The sequence below is a fragment of the Ranitomeya imitator genome, chromosome 4 (genome assembly GCF_032444005.1).
Source record: "Ranitomeya imitator isolate aRanImi1 chromosome 4, aRanImi1.pri, whole genome shotgun sequence".
Classification (NCBI taxonomy): Eukaryota; Metazoa; Chordata; class Amphibia; order Anura; family Dendrobatidae; genus Ranitomeya; species Ranitomeya imitator.
Window position 1 is genome coordinate 475,423,823 of NC_091285.1, and position 17,076 is coordinate 475,440,898.

The following is a 17,076-nucleotide window of genomic DNA, read 5'->3' on the forward strand; positions in this document are numbered from 1 at the left end:
TGACGCCGCACAGTCTGAAGAAGGCGGAGGGAGATGAGTGAGAGGCTTAGATATGCACTGCGCATGCCCAGGAATCCCAGCCCCGCAGTGAGAATAAATCAGAAGACACTGCGGGGTGGGATCTCAGGCAGGGCAGCCGCACAGGCGCAGTCAGCTAGACTGTAAATGAGGACAGAGGACGGGCAGCGCTCACTGCGCATGCCCAAGGCATGAGAAAAGAGCGCAGGTGCCGGCTCATTTGAAAACAAAGAGGACATGAGTGACGGCGGTGCTGCGTTTGCAGCAGCGGGGGAAAGACCTGCCTCCAGGACTGATTCAAGGTATTAGGGACAAATTATAAAATGGATTATTTCTGAAGTTACAGCATCAATAACTAAAAGAGCCACCTTGTCAGAATGCAGCATTAGTGCTGCACAAGGTGACTCTTTTAGTTACAAACGCCTGGGGGCGGTGACAGGTTCCCTTTAAAGGTAATCTGTCACCAAGTTTTTTCCTACCTCAAGTGCAGCATAATGTAGGGACAGAGACGCTGATTCCAGTGGTGTGTAGGCTGCTTCCTGTAGTTCTGATAACATCTTTGTTTTATCAGCAGGAGATTATCACTAGAGGACTAGTAAACCTGCTGCTATTTAGTCCTCTGGATTCACAAGTTCTGTATAATCCTGCCCCCCACCACTGATTGGAAGCTTTCTGCTTTTTAAATACTGTAGTGTATACAAAAATTATTAATCAGCACTGGGAACTGGAAGATCTTTAACAGAAAAAAAGTGATTTTAACAAAACTGAGCTCAAGAAACCCAGTAAATTATACAGCAAAGAATGAGGTCCACATAATGCTATTCTGAAATGGGCTAGCGAAAAAACTGGTGATAGATTCTGTTTTAAGTGTGTCTGTCATCAGATTTCACAAAACAAAGATCATTAGATCACATTACCCTGGTCTACTTACTTTGTAAATTCATGTTAGGTTTCATTCTGACAAAATGTACTTTTTGGTGTTTTATCAGTAAATGTTTATAGAGTAGATGCAAACTATCGTTTTCTCTCACATTGCATCTTGAAACAGGTTGAAAACTGTTTATCCCCAGACATGGAAAACAGCATGGGACCAAACAATGGACAGGTGAGGGATATGGATGTTTTTTATTTTTGTTTAATAACAGGAGACGAGGGCTTCAGATGACCCCAAAGATAAAAGTCTAAGGGAGTCAGATCGGGAGACCTTGGTGGCCATTCAACTGGGCTACGACAACCAATCCACTTTTCAGGAAACTGTTCATGTAGGAACTTTTATCTTTGGGGACATCTGAAGGCAATTGTCTATGCTGTGAAGATATGAGAAGTGCAGCATCTGAAACAACGGATACTGGAAGCCTGTGCTAGTGAAACACCCACCAGGGCCGTGGCGTACTCGGTACCGGGTCCGGTACTTAAAGGGATGTGTCACGGCGGCAGCGACCCGGTCTGTGGCCCTGTAGGCCCATGTTAAAGGGAAGGTCTTTAAAGGGGTTTGTGAATAATAAAAGTTTGTGACGCCACCTGTGGTATTCGGTCAGGGGTGACCGACGCTGCTTAAAGGGGTCCATTGGGGTGATGTTATGGCAGCAGGGATGGTATGGCTTTCCACAGGTGAAGCTGGGTCCCCAGGGCTCCCGGTGTAATAGATGAAGATGGTTATAGGTGGTCTAGTAAGAAACGGAGAACACAGGGTTGCAGTCTCTTTACCTCTTTACTGTATGATTCAGGCAGCCACAGTCAAGGGTACCAGATCACAGGTACTGGTGGTGGTCCGGCTGGCTTGGAAGCATCTCAGGAATCCCCCTAACCAGGAGAGGTTGGAAGCCTTCCTTCTAGCGCTGTGTTGTTGTAGTCCCTTGCTGCCTTAGGCCTCACACAAGGTCCTCACGTTCTCTCTGTACCCCAGGTTAGTAGAACACTAACCCGTACGACACATAACTCTAGCCTTTTTACAGGATCTCTATTATGACCTGGGCTCTATCTGTTACTTTGTCCTTGTGTGTTAATGGTGGACAGGTAAATTGAAATCTAGCTGTCCGCCGGTCTCCGTTGTGGGGCATGAAGTTACCCCCACAACCTCGGTCTTCTGGCTAACGGTATATGCGCTCAGTGTGGAGGAAGCTCTCTCGCAGCTTCTCTCTCCAGCTCTTCACTCTCCTTTGCTCCTTCCTCCTTTCAGTCTCTTTACAAGTTGCTCTGCTTTCTTTTTCCTTCCCAGGAGCTGCAGAATCACTCGTCTGCTCGGGTCCCAGCTTTACTTCCTCACCCCTCACTCTCCTCTCACCAACTGTCAACTCTCATCAACTGCCTAGCAAATGACTCCTCCTCTCGACCAGAGAGAGCAGTTCCCCTGAAGTCGGGTGTAGAGCTCCCCCTTCTGGCCTGGAGTCAGAACGGTCTTGTATGTGCTGAATACCTGTGAAAGGAGATCCTTCTTCGCTTCCAAGCATGACATCACTCTCCACGTGAGAAAAGCAATGCCACTGTAACAACCGGTTACCTGGGGTGTTACACTAGCATTTCTTCTGCGGTGTTGCTATCAGTGTGTCAATAGTGGGAGAAGAGGGTTGCATTGACAATCCAACACAATGGGCAGCACTTTGAACACATTTTATAAGTGGTCATAAACTTGTAAATAACTCATGAAAGAATAAAGTTATGTTAAAACCAAGCACAATATTGTTTTTCTTGTGAAAGTTTGATGTGTCACATGACCCTCTTCCCATTGGAAAAAATAAAGTTCGATCCAAAATGGCCGACTTCAAAATGGCCGCCATGGTCACCACCCATCTTGAGGAGTTTTCCCCCTCCCATATACTAATGTGCCACAAACAGGAAGTTGATATCACCAACCATTCCCATTTTATTTAGGTGTATCCTTATATATGGCCCATCTTGTATACAGCAAAGTACACTGAATGAATCAATATCTGTGAGAACTAGCAGTGTCAAAAGACAAGGTGAAACAAGTACAGACCTTCACAGAAGCAGATTCTATGCCATTTTTTTTTTAAAGTCACCTTCCTTACTTCAAATTCATTAAAATGGATTTCTTTGTGTCTTGAAATGGTTTTCAAAGGTTTGGCACCAAAAAATGCATGCTGGTGTCAATAGTCACAAAAATTGAGCCAAAATCTTCACATACTAAAAAATAAACTAGGGGGAAACTGGAATGAAATTGCACCAAATTTTAAATTTTTTGAAAGAATCGCATTTGATGAATCAGGTAACAACATATGGAATTGTTAGACTCTGTCCACAAATCAGAAAAAAGACAAGCACATAAAATGCATTTCAGAAATGGCACAAATAGAATAATGAATTGGGCACAAAATACAAAAAACTAGGCAAAAACAAGTGCAAAGACAATGATGAGTCAAGGCCAATGTGTCGTTCCCTAGTGCCTCCATGTGGTATCATGTCGCTTCTGTTTGGAGAATACCTCAATAATATCGCATTCAATGGCACATGACAGATTGTTGTTTTCACATATCCCATTTTTGATTCTGGAGAAATAAATTCATGGTTTCATGAATTTCCATAAATGCCCTATCATAGATGCAGTGTAAATAAGGTCCCTGTTCAGATAAACCCCCTCCCACCCTATGGGCAGTGCAGTCCTGTAACGTGGATAGGTCGCTTCTCTGTAGGCCAATTAAAGGGACGAAAAGCTCAAAAGTCATATGTGCCCTTCTCTCCTTCATAGAAGGACAGAGTATTTGGCTATAGGGGTTTAACTTCTATGTATTATATGTGTTCCGCATTACAAAACCGACATTGAGATGACTACAGTACATCCAAGGAACTTTAGAATAACATTTAAAGTTTAGTTACACAGAGCTAATAATAAAAAATGTTCTATTTGCAAAATATCTTTTATTTTAGATACATTACAGAAATAACAATAAATGGTTGCAAAACTGCATATAACCTTAAACTTTTTTTTCTGACCCAAAAATGACAATGTATGCAAGAAACATTTTTTGCATATGGCTATATACACATTCACTTATAGTATAAAAGGATGAGAAATTAATCCGAAAGTAAAAGCAATACTTATATTTTGCATGTAATTTAATGCTGCATCTTTAATAGGTGGTAAGAAAATAAAGGTCTATGATTGCTACAGTTACAGTATATAGACATGCCTTGTGCATAATTTGTATGCATTATTGCAATATACAATACCATAAATCATTTATTATGTAACATTTGAAACTAATGCAAATAATATTAAAGGCAAATAAAACCTAATATAGCAGGGGTGCACACAGACAGAAGAGGGCCCCTGTGCAAGAACAGTATATGGGCCCTTTGCAGTCCATGCTGTAGATTTGGAAGCAGGTTCCCTTGCCTTTTGGGCCTGCTTCCAGCGTAAGTTCAAAAACACAATAGGATGGTTTTATTAAATGGGTTTTCAACTCTCATTTTATTCCATAGGCTTTCTCTTCTAAAAAAAAGATAATTAAATGAGCATTAGCTATATCCTGCCACTCCTGTGCTCCCTCCCTGATATTGCTCATGGTAGTTTTTCACATCGCTGTGATGGTGTCACCACAACAGAATGTGACCACTGCGGTCAATCACTGGATTCTCACATTTTTGCTTATAACATGTTTGCACTAAAATCTACCACCTGTTACTTTGCTTTCACACTTTCAAAAGTGTCAAGAAAAGCTGAGGTTAGGTAGTGGGATTTTCAACCACCAATTGCTCCAACTTGTAGTTTACATTTCTGACTCACGGACAGCCAAAGATGCATCAAATTTATTAGAAGGCATGTACATTAGTTCAGTGCACATGCATTTAAGACTGAAATGAAGAAAGGAAGAGTAGAAAAGTAAACCACATCCCCCTCCTCTTCCCTATCTCACTGGCTTTTGTTATGAACAGGCAATAATTTACCACAGTGTTTATTTGTAATGATAATAATAATAATGTTTATGTTTTATTTTTTAATGAATGTGGTTTAAAAAAAAAATATGTAAAAAAATAACACCGTAACCACAACATGCCATGAGATTTTACTTCTCAAGGTACAGCCTGACGTGGGTGGGTGAAGCTTCACTCACACTGTTACTACACCTTCACCACACTGTCAGGCTGTACCCTGAGGGTTGTAAGCACATGCATTCATTTTTTTGCAAATTAACTGTGACTGCACCATTTATCGGAATTGGACTTTCAGAAATCCATGTGCTTGCTGCATACATGGAAGTGACTTACAGTTGCAAAAATTTCTGTATGAATCCAACCAAAGTTTAAATGCAGTTTTTAGTGCAGTCAGAACGAGAGAAAAAAATGAACCCCTTAAAGACCATGCACTGTCTTCTGGCGGTGTGAATCCCGAGTTTGCAGCAATGTCTAACGTGCCACTGGGCGGTTGCCGTGGGCAAGGTACTTGTCTTGCACATCCCGGCACGCTAGAGTAAAATATGGTCCCTGGGTGTGTGTGCGTGGTTATGTTGCTGTGGACACCTTCAGGTTCAGCTCTGCCACGCTTTGCGCAGCACCAAACCCCTTTATCCCCATGATGAAGAAATCAGACAAATTGTTAAAACAAAGCCTTTTTTTACTGACAATCCAACTGGCTGATCTCTGATTTCCTCTTCATGTTCAATCTGTGCACAGGCGAGGACAGGGACGTCATGCTGATTGGGTGCCAGGCTGACATGTCATAACAACCGCATGAGAACCCTGGGGAGAGCAAGTGCCGACACCTCAGGAACGGCACCGGCAAGGGAAGTGAGGATAAGCTTTTTTATTTTATCAGGGCCAAGCATTTAGATCAAGAAGTCCTAGTAGTGGACCGTCCCTTTAAGGAAGAATATAATATGCCTAACAGATGTTTTTCAATAAAAAAATCAAAACGTTCACTTTCCCAATAATAAAAAATATAAAAAAGTCATCATTGAATAAACATTGCAAAATGAAAATCCATACATATTAGGTATCCACACAACTAATAATAACTAGTGATGAGCGAGTATACTCTTAATTTTCCCGAGCACGCTCGGGTGGTCTCCGAGTATTTGTTAGTGCTCGGAGATTCAGTTTCCTTTGCCGCAGCTGCATGATTTACAGCTGCTAGACAGCTTGATTACATGTGGGGATTCCCTGGCAACCAAGCATGTTGAGAATGTCCCTGTCCGGTCCGATGGGTGTCGCGGTCCGGTCCGGCGCCTTCCATCTTCATCAGATGACATCCTCTTCTGGTTTTCACGCTGCGCCTGCGGAGCAGGCGTACTTTGTCTGCCTTGTTGAGGGCAGAGCAAAGTACTGCAGTGCGCAGGCGCCGGGCCTCTCTGACCTTTCCCGGCGCCCACAGTCCACCGGATCGGACAGCCCGCCCAAATGAGTATAATCTAACCTCTTTTTCGCATCTTTTAGGATACATCGGTGGCTTATCTACAGCATTACAGAATGCTGTAGATAAGCCCCTGATGCCGGTGGGCTTAGCTCACCCTCGATTTTGGGGGTGACAGGTTCCCTTTAAGACTGTTTTGTAGTAAAAAATGCAAAGACTTGATGGGACTAGTGGCATAAGGAAGTCAGGCAGCCTGTAAAATAGTATATTGGTATTAAAAAAATGGTATTTGCATAGTGTGTATAATTCAGCAAAAGTTTGTTAATATTATTAATTCACTGTGTACTGGTAACGGTGGAGGTCAAACTGTGGTGGTGTTATTTGGGCCTTGTGTTGGTAATATTGTTAATATACACTGCTCACAAAAATAAAGGGAACACTTAAAGGGACTCTGTCACCTGAATTTGGCGGGACTGGTTTTGGGTCATATGGGCGGAGTTTTTGGGTGTTTGATTCACCCTTTCCTTACCCGCTGGCTGCATGCTGGCTGCAATATTGGATTGAAGTTCATTCTCTGTCCTCCATAGTACACGCCTGCGCAAAGCAATCTTGCCTTGTGCAGGCATGTACTACAGAGGACAGAGAATGAACTTCAATCCAATATTGCAGCCAGCATGCAGCCAGCGGGTAAGGAAAGGGTGAATCACACACCTGAAAACTCCGCCCATATGACCCAAAACCAGTCCCGCCAAATTCTGGTGACAGGTTCCCTTTAAACAACAGAATATAACTCCAAGTAAATCAAACTTCTGTGAAATCAAACTGTCCACTTAGGAAGCAACACTGTTTGACAATCAATTTCACATGCTGTTGTGCAAATGGAATAGACAACAGATGGAAATTATTGGCAAATATCAAGACACACTCAATAAAGGAGTGGTTCTGCAGGTGGGGACCACAGACTACATCTCAGTACCAATGCTTTCTGACTGATGTTTTGGTCACTTTTGAATCTTGGTTATGCTTTCACACTCGTGGAAGCATGAGACGGACTCTACAACCCACACAAGTGGCTCAGGTAGTGCAGCTCATCCAAGATGGCACATGCATGCGAGCTGTGGCAAGAAGGTTTGCTGTGTCTGTCAGCATAGTGTCCAGAGGCTGGAAGGATAGAAGGGGGAAAGCTGACCCTGCACTGAGACTAGGCTGATACCCTACGATGGAGTGGGCGACCCATTCTTTGCGAATAGACCCCCCGATGATCCTAGGTTAATCTAGGCGAAGACCTATAGATAAGGGGAAGGAGGTCCCTGAAAGATCTAAATACTGGGTATAAAAACAGGTCACCTCCTAATAGAAACACAGAGATGGCTGCAGAAACCAACTGAAAACAGAAACTAAAGATAGCAGAACCAAAGATCCCAGAACTGCACAATATCAAACACAGAAAGCTATCAAAGCACCTAGCCAGAACTCAAGCGGATTAACACTGTTGTCCAGCAAGGAATGGAGGCAGGTGCTGGGTGATACAATCATCTGACCTAAGACAACCCAGCACCAGAGGAAAAAGACCAGCAGCCAGAAAACCACAACAAGATGGTGGATGGTCAGAAAACAAAACAGATTCTAGCAGCAGGTTCACACTGAGCACATGTGACAGACGTGACAGAGTCTGGAGATGCCATGGAGAGTGATCTGCTGCCCGCAACATCCTTCAGCATGACCGGTTTGGCAGTGGGTCAATAATGGAGTGGGGTGGTATTTCTTTGGAGGGCCGCACAGTCCTCCATGTGCTCGCCAGAGATAGCCTGAATGTCATTAGGTATTGAGATGAGATCCTCAGACCCCTTGTGAGACCATATGCTGGTGTGGTTGGCACTGGGTTCCTCCTAATTCAAGTCAATGCCAGACCTCATGTGGCTGGAGTGTGTCAGCAGTTCGTGCAAGATGAAGGCATTGAAGCTATGGACTGTCCCGCCCATTACCCAGACCTGAATCCGATTGAACACATCTGGGACATTATGTCTCGCACCATCCTCCAACGTCACGTTGCACCACAGACTGTCCAGGAGTTGGGGGATTCTTTAGTCCAGATCTGGGAGGTGATCCCTCAGGAAACCATCCGCCGCCTCATCAGGAGCTTGCCCAGGCGTTGTAGGGAGGTCATACAGGCTCGTGGAGGCAACACACACACAGCAGAACATCATTTCCTTGTCTTGGGGCTTTTCCACTGAAGATGGATCAGTCTGCAATTTGATTTTCCACTTTGATTTTGAGTTTCATTCCAAATCCAGACCTCCATGGGATATTCATTTTGATTTACATTGATCATTTTATGTTTTATTGTTCTCAACACAATCCACTATGTTATGAATAAAGATTTGCAACTGAACTATTTCATTCAGTGATATCTAGCATGTGGGATTTTAGTGTTCCCTTTATTTTTTTGAGCAGTGTAAATGTATGTATAGTGGTAATATGTGGTCTTGGTATAGCTGCAACATTGTTACATGATATTTTTTATCAGAATCTAATCTAATTGTGAAAGTTCTCCATTTTAGAAGAAAAAACAGAAAGTTACTTGTAGTCCTAGTTAAATAGTATTTATGCACACGACAGAGTAGGCAGTGCATGCATTATCTCCCTCATCCTTTTTCTTTTTTTCGTTTTTGACTTCAGCATACTCTCCATCTGCAATATTTGCTTTTACATCAGATTTAGAACAATGATCCCCAGATGAAGTCGTATTTGTGAGCTGAATTAGAGAATATTCAGAATCTTGTGTTGTCCCTGGGTCTTGTGCCAGTGAATAAATATTGGTGAGCATATCTTCCTTTCTTTCACTCACTGCGTATGGCGTGCCTGTAATAAAATGCAGTTTAATTTAACACAAGCATGTAAAGGAAATTATATAATTTTTTGTATTAAATTTGTGTAAAGGAAATCAACACTAAAATGGTGAGAATTTGAATTTATTTTGCTTCTTACATTTTTTTTCTGCTTTTAAAGATCAAAAAAATAAAAACAACATACCGTATATACTCGAGTATAAGTCTACCCAAGTATAACCATAGAAGCGCCCACTAGGCGCGAAACGGCCGTCGTCAGGCTTGCCGCTCTCATTGTAAAGCACCCCCGGCCGTGAAGATTTTTTACCGCATGTGAATAAATTTACCTGTCTCGGACAATCGGTGAGTGCTGCCTCTTTCTTCTTCGCAATTGAAAAAGTCTACAATAAATCTGGCCCAGCACCCGGGATCTAAAGACCTGACTTCCACTGCAGGTGAGCAGTTTCCACTATATCATACAGGCGGTGGTGCGGTCTACCTGTTTCTCAACACATTGTACTACCCAAGTATAAGCCGAAGCACCTAATTTTGCCATGAAAAACTGGGAAACTTATTGAATCGAATATAAGCCGGTTATGTATTGTCCCCTCATCCCTATCCCGGTATGCATGGCTCCCCATTCCTGTTCCGTATGCATGGCTCCCCATCTCTGTCCTTGTATGCATGGCTCCCCATCCCCATCCTAATATGCATGGCTCCCCGTCCCCGTATGCATGGCTCCCCATCCCCATCATTGTATGCATGGCTCCCCTCCCTGTCCTTGTATGCATGGCTCCCCGTCCCCGTATGCATGGTTCCCCATCCCCATCATTATATGCATGGCTCCCCATCCCTGTCCTTGTATGCATGGCTCCCCGTCCCTGTATGAATACCTCCTTATCCCCACCCTTGTATGCATGGCTCATTATACCCTTTCCTTGTATGCATGTGAGTCGCCTGCCAGGGCAGTGGGGATACTTGGTATTGGGTCTGGTCGCAATTAAAGGGGTGGTCATGGTGGCAGCAACCCGGTCCGTGGCCCTGAGAACTCAAGTAAAAGGGAAAGGTCTTTAAAGGGTTTAATAAAGTGTGTATTTGTGACACCACCTGTGGTTCTCTGTCAGAGGGGACTGACGCTGCTTAAAGGGGTCCTCTGGGGGAGATGTTACTGCAGCAAGGATGGTGATGCTTCCCACAGGTGAAGCGGGGTCCCCAGGGCTTCTGGTGTGTTTGGCAGAGATGAATGCCGGCAAATAAATGGAGGACACAGGGATGCAGTCTTTACCTGGTTTACTGATAGTAGCAGGCCACAGTCCAGGGTACCAGCGACATGTGTAGATGGAGTCCAGGCAGCCCAAAAACAAGTGGGAATCCCTTTGATAAGTCAGTTTGGGAGCCTTCCCCTATGTGATGGTTTCTAGTCCTTTGCTGCCTGTGGTGTCCTAACAAGGTTCTCTTGTTCTCCGGTCCTGGGACAGTACCTGTACGTTAGGCAACTTGAGCGGTTTCTCTGGGGCCTCTTTACACGATGTCTCTGGGCGCTGGAATGCTGCTGTACCTCAGGTTTAATGTGGGCAAGTCACTTTTAGCTTCCTGCCCTCCGGTTCTGCTGTGGGACTTGCAGTTGCCCACAACCTCAGGCTCCCGGTGCCCAGTTTCTGTGCTCTGCTTAGAGGGGCCCAGTCGCAGCCCTCCTCTAGCTCCTAAGTTCCTCTGTGCTCCTTCACTGTCTGCTATCAACTGTCTAACTCCTCCTCCAGACCAGGATGCATATATCAGGGAAGCTCTCCTTAAATCAGGTTTGGAGCTCCCCCTTGACCTGAAGTCAGAATGTGTTGAATGTAAGATTACCTGCCAAAGAGATCCCTTCTGTCTCCAGGCATGGCATTACCCTCCCCGAGAGGAAGGCAGCACCACTGTGGTACCCGAACTCCTGGGGTGCCACACATGTGTAAGGAGTGCACAAGGACTGGTTTGCGCCCCACTTCCCTATACCTGTGTCTCTACGTCTCTGAGAAACTGGTATTGTTGATATCTTCTATAATGCTGCTAAATTGTGTATTGTTGTGTGTACTATAATATAACTCTGTGTAAAGTATTACCAATATATACAGTTATATGAAAAAGTTTGGGCACCCCTATTAATCTTAAGCTTAATGTTTTATAAAAAATGTTGTTTTTTTTGCAACAGCTATTTCAGTTTCATATACCGTATATACTTGAGTATAAGCCGAGATTTTCAGCCCAAATTTTTGGGCTGAAAGTGCCCCTCTCGGCTTATACTCGAGTCAAGGTGGGTGGCAGGGTCGGCGGGTGAGGGGGAGCGGGCGCTGAGGTATACTTACCTAGTCCCAGCGATCCTCGCGCTGTCCCTGCTGTCCCACGGTCTTCTGTGCTGCAGCTTCTTCCCCTCTTCAGCGGTCACGTGGGACCGCTCATTACAGAAATGAATAGGCGGCTCCACCTCCCATAGGGGTGGAGCCGCCTATTAATTTCTCTAATCAGCGCTGCCGGTGACCGCTGATAGAGAAAGAAGCTGCGGCACCGAAGACAGCTGTGACAGGCAGGGGGAGTAGGACGCCGGGACCAGGTAAGTATGTAATAGTCACCTGTCCGCGTTTCAGCCGCCGGGCGCCGCTCCATCTTCCCGGCTCCTCCATCTTCCCGGCGTCTGCGCTCTGACTGTTCAGGTCAGAGGGCGCGATGACGCATATAGTGTGCGCAGCGCCCTCTGCCTGATCAGTCAGAGCAGAGACGCCGGGAAGATGGAGGCGCCGGAATGAGACGCCGGGAGCTGCAATCAAGGGAGGTGAGTATGGCTTTTTTTTTTTTTACTGCAGCAGCAGCGGCAATGGCACAGCTTTATATAGGGAACTATGAACGGTGCAGAGCACTATATGGGGCACAGCTTTATATAGGGAACAATGAACGGTGCAGAGCACTATATGGGGCACAGCTATGGGGCACAATGAACGGTGCAGAGCACTGTATATGGGGCACAGCTATGGGGCACACTGAACGGTGCAGAGCACTGTATATGGGGCACAGCTATGGGGCACAATGAACGGTGCAGAGCACTGTATATGAGGCACAGCTATGGGGCACAATGAACGGTGCAGGGCACTGTATATGGGGCACAGCTATAGGGAACAATGAACGGTGCAGAGCACTATATGGGGCACAGCTATAGGGAACAATGAAAGGTGCAGAGCACTATATGGGGCACAGCTATAGGGAAATAATGAACGGTGCAGAGCACTGTATGGGGCACAGCTATAGGGACAATCATGAATGGTGCAGAGCACTATGTGGGGCACAGCTATGGGGCAATAATGAACATGCAGAGCACTATATGGCACAGCTATGGGGCAAGAATGATCTATTTTTATTTTTTGAAATTCACCGGTAAATGCTGCATTTCCACCCTAGGCTTATACTCGAGTCAATAAGTTTTCCCAGTTTTTTGTGGCAAAATTAGGAGGGTCGGCTTATACTCGGGTCGGCTTATACTCGAGTATATACGGTATCTAATAACTGTTGGACACAGTAATGTTTCTGCCTTGAAATGAGGTTTATTGTACTAACAAAAAATGTGCAATCTGCATTCAAACAAAATTTGACAGGTGCATAAGTATGGGCACCCCACCAGAAAAGTGACATTAATATTTAGTAGATCCTCCTTTTGCAAAAATAACAGCCTCTAGTCGCTTCCTGTAGCTTTTAATGAGTTCCTGGATCCTGGATGAAGGTATTTTTGACCATTCCTCTTTACAAAACAATTCCAGTTCAGTTAAGTTTGATGGTCGCCGAGCATGGACAGCCCTCTTCAAATGATCCCACAGATGGGATGGCCATTCCAGAAGAGTGTAATTGTTCCTCTGCATGAATGCCTGAGTAGATTTGGAGCGGTGTTTTGGATCATTGTCTTGCTGAAAGATCCATCCCCTGCGTAACTTCAACTTTGTCACTGATTCATGAACATTATTGTCCAGAACCTGCTGATACTGAGAGGAATCCATGCGTCCCTCAACTTTAACAAGATTTCCGGTGCCGGCATTGGCCACATAGCCCCAAAGCATGATGGAACCTCCACCAAATTTTACTGTGAGTAGCAAGTGTTTTTCTGGGATTGCTGTGTATTTTGGCCGCCAGGCATAACGCCTTTTTGTATGACCAAACAACTCAATCTTGGTTTCATCAGTCCACAGGACCTTTTTCCAAAAAGAAATTGGCTTCTCCAAATGTGCTTTTGCATACCTCAGCTGACTCTGTTTGTGGCGTGCTTGCAGAAACGGCTTCTTTCGCATTTCTCTCCCATACAGCTTCTCCTTGTGCAAAGTGCGTTGTATAGTTGACCGATGCACAGTGACACCATCTGCAGCAAGTTGATGCTGCAGCTCTCTGGAGGTGGTCTGAGGATTGTCCTTGACTGATCTCACCATTCTTCCTCTCTGCCTTTCTGAAGTTTTTCTTGGCCTGCCACTTCTGGCCTTAACAAGAACTGTACCTGTGTTCTTCCATTTCCTTACTATGCTCCTCACAGTGGAAATTGACAGGTTAAATCTCTGAGACAGCTTTTTGTATCCTTCCCCTGAACAACTATGTTGAATAATCTTTGTTTTCAGATCATTAGACAGTTGTTTTGAGGAGCCCATGATGCCACTCTTCAGAGGAGATTCAAACAGGAGAACAACTTGCAAGTGACCACTTTAAGTAGCTTTTCTCATGATTGCATGCACCTGGCTATGAAGTTCAAAGCTCAATGAGGTTAGAAAACCAAAAAAAGTGCTTTAGTAAGTCAGTAAAAAGTAGGTAGGAGTATTTAAAACAAGAAAATGATAAGGGTGCCCATACTTATGCACCTGTCAAATTTTGTTTGAATGCAGATTGCACATTTTCTGTTAGTACAATAAACCTCATTTCAAGGCAGAAACATTACTGTGTCCAACAGTTATTAGATATATGAAAATGAAATAGCTGTTGCAAAAAAATTTTTTTTATAAAACATTAAGCTTAAGATTAATAGGGGTGCCCAAACTTTTTCATATAACTGTACATATATTGCTTGTATTGTATAAATGTAGGGAGAGTGTAGGATTTGGATTAGCCCACCCGAAAGGGCACAATAGAAAAGAGTAAGTTAGGAATTGGATAGACCATTAGGATTTAGCTTATTAGGAGGGGCCAACTGAGTGTAAGTGAGAGAGCTTCCTGAGTTAGTTGAGGCTGGGTGCCTGGACAAGTCAGTCGAGTCCCGTAACATTTAAGCGAGGAGCCCAGCCGTCCAGAGCCTATGGGCTGATGGTCTCATTGTAGTGGCGAAATGCAGGGCCACATCAAGATGGTAGCAGCTAACTTCGGGGGAACAATCCCAAATGTCTGGGGCAAAATGGACAGGGGATTCCTGAAGCTGGTTGGTCTGGCCAGTCACAATGCTGTGTGCTGCGATATTACTGGAGGAGTGAGGGACAGCACAGGGAAAGGAAAAGTTATACTCTGTTCTGTTGTGGAGAATCTTGTGCTGTGTTTGTGATTAAACTGGTCATGCTGTGTAAAGAACCAAGTAAAGTTTTTTCGTTGGAACTGGATATGGACTCTGACTGTCATTGCGAGGTATTTAAAGGAAGAAGACCCCAGCAGACCGGAATGGACTCTGATGTGTGAGTAAGTGAATTACCAAAGGCACTACAGAAGGGACAATGTCTTTATGTGATGGAGGGCCAGGGTGTACTGCCACTCTCAGCCATGGTTCCTAAAAAACAAAACACATCCTACTTATCTTCCCTGCGTGCCCTCGCTGCATCTTGTTCCGGCGCCAGCAGGTCTTCTGGCCGAGCGATCACGTGTCCTCACTCATTAAAGTAATGAATAGTGGAGAGGGGTGAATATTCATTACCTTAATGAAAGGGGGACACGTGATCGCTTGGCCAGAAAACTGGCACCCGAAGGAGATGCACGCAAGGAAGGTAAGTAGGATGTGTGCTGAAATCCAGCAGCTGTGGATGTAACTACTGTATGCGCTGTAAGAGAAATGAATATTCACTGTCAGCGCAGTGAATATTCATTTCTCTTTAGCAGCGGGCATAGTTACAGCCACAGCCTCTGTGACCCGCTGCTCTGCCGCTTCCCCCTCCACCGTCTTACTGGAACAATGACTCGTATCTAAGCCGAGGGGAGCGTTTTCAGCACAAAAACATGTGTTGAAAAAATCGGCTTATACACTAGTATATACGGTAGCCCCAATTCATCATCTGTGGGGGGGTTTAAGTCACTTTCCTTATTTGTCTTGTGGTATTAGTTTCCGGTTTTAAAGCCAAATTCATCAAAATGATGCACGCAATTCATGGATTTGGTGCTAAGTAAAAAAATCTGCCTTTTTCTTGAACCACTTTTGCAACTTTTTACGACAAAAAAGTGCTGAATTGCAATTTTGAAAAATTGATGAATCAGAGAAAAACATCTGGAATTGCTACACTCCACCCGCAAAGGAAAAAACAAAAATAAAACATAAGACAGACTTTAAGCCTATGCGCACACATTACGGATTAGGCTTAAGGTACCGTCACACTAAGCGACGCTGCAGCGATACCGACAACGATCCGGATCGCTGCAGCGTCGCTGTTTGGTCGCTGGAGAGCTGTCACACAGACGGCTCTCCAGCGACCAACGATGCCGGTAACCAGGGTAAACATCGGGTTACTAAGCGCAGGGCCGTGCTTAGTAACCCGATGTTTACCCTGGTTACCATCGTTAAAGTAAAAAAAACAACCACTACATACTTACCTACCGCTGTCTGTCCCCGGCGCTGTGCTTCTCTGCTCTGGCTGTGAGCACAGCGGCCGGAAAGCAGAGCGGTGATGTCACCGCTGTGCTTTCCGGCTGCCCGGCGCTCACAGCCAGAGCAGAGAAGCACAGCGCCAAGGACAGACAGCGGTAGGTAAGTATGTAGTGGTTGTTTTTTTTACTTTAACGATGGTAACCAGGGTAAACATCGGGTTACTAAGCGCAGCCCTGCGCTTAGTAACCCGATGTTTACCCTGGTTACCAGCGAAGACATCGCTGATTCGGTGTCACACACGCCGATTCAGCGATGTCAGTGGGAGAGCCAGCGACGAAATAAGGTTCTGGCCTTTCTTCCCCGACCAGCGACATCACAGCAGGGGCCTGATCGCTGCTGCGTGTCACACTGGACGATATCGCTAGCCAGGACGCTGCAACGTCACGGATCGCTAGCGATATCGTCTAGTGTGACGGTACCTTTAGGAATTTCTGGTGCAGATTCTGCCTCTTCTGGCAGAAAACGCACCTGCGGATTTGTCGCGTTTTTTGTGCGGTTCCACAGCGTTTTTTGAGCGTTTTTGCTGCATTTTTCTTGCGGTTTTGCTGCGTTTTTTACCCCTGTTGTTTTCTATAATGCAATGGGTACAAAAACGCTGCAGATTCACAAAAAAGAAGTGACATGCTACTTCTATTAAACGGCAGCGTTTCCGCAGCGGATTTTCCGCAAAGTGTGCACAGCATTTTTTTTTTCTCATTGATTTACATTGTACTGCAGGGGTGTCAAACTGCATTCCTCGAGGGCCTCAAACCATGCGTGTTTTCAAGATTTCCTTAGCATTGCACAAGGTGCTGGAATCATTCTCTGCAGGTGATTAAATTATCACCTGTGCAATGCAAGGAAATCCTGAAAACATGACCTGTTTGCAGCCCTCGAGGAATGCAGTTTGACACCCCTGTTGTACTGTAAATCAATTGCGGATCTGCAGCGTTTCTCCACTGCAAAAAACGCTGCGGATCTGCAGAGAATCCGCAACGTGTGCACATACCCTAAAAAAGGCACAAATAGAATAATGAATTTGGTTCAAACAAAAAAGGCACAAAACACACAAAACTAGATAAAAAGCAGGTGCAATGGCAATGATG

At 44.8% G+C, this 17,076-nt stretch overlaps 1 protein-coding gene across 1 annotated transcript in view; it reads right to left on the bottom strand.

Annotated features, from left to right (window-relative positions):
* Positions 1-7,126: 7,126 nt before the first annotated feature.
* LOC138674562 (uncharacterized) overlaps positions 7,127-17,076 on the bottom strand; it is an 87,904-nt gene continuing 77,954 nt past the window's right edge. Inside the window, exon 8 of the mRNA XM_069762384.1 lies at positions 7,127-9,187. The gene's annotated coding sequence lies outside the window, so the exon portion shown is untranslated. The remainder of the gene's footprint in view (positions 9,188-17,076) is intronic.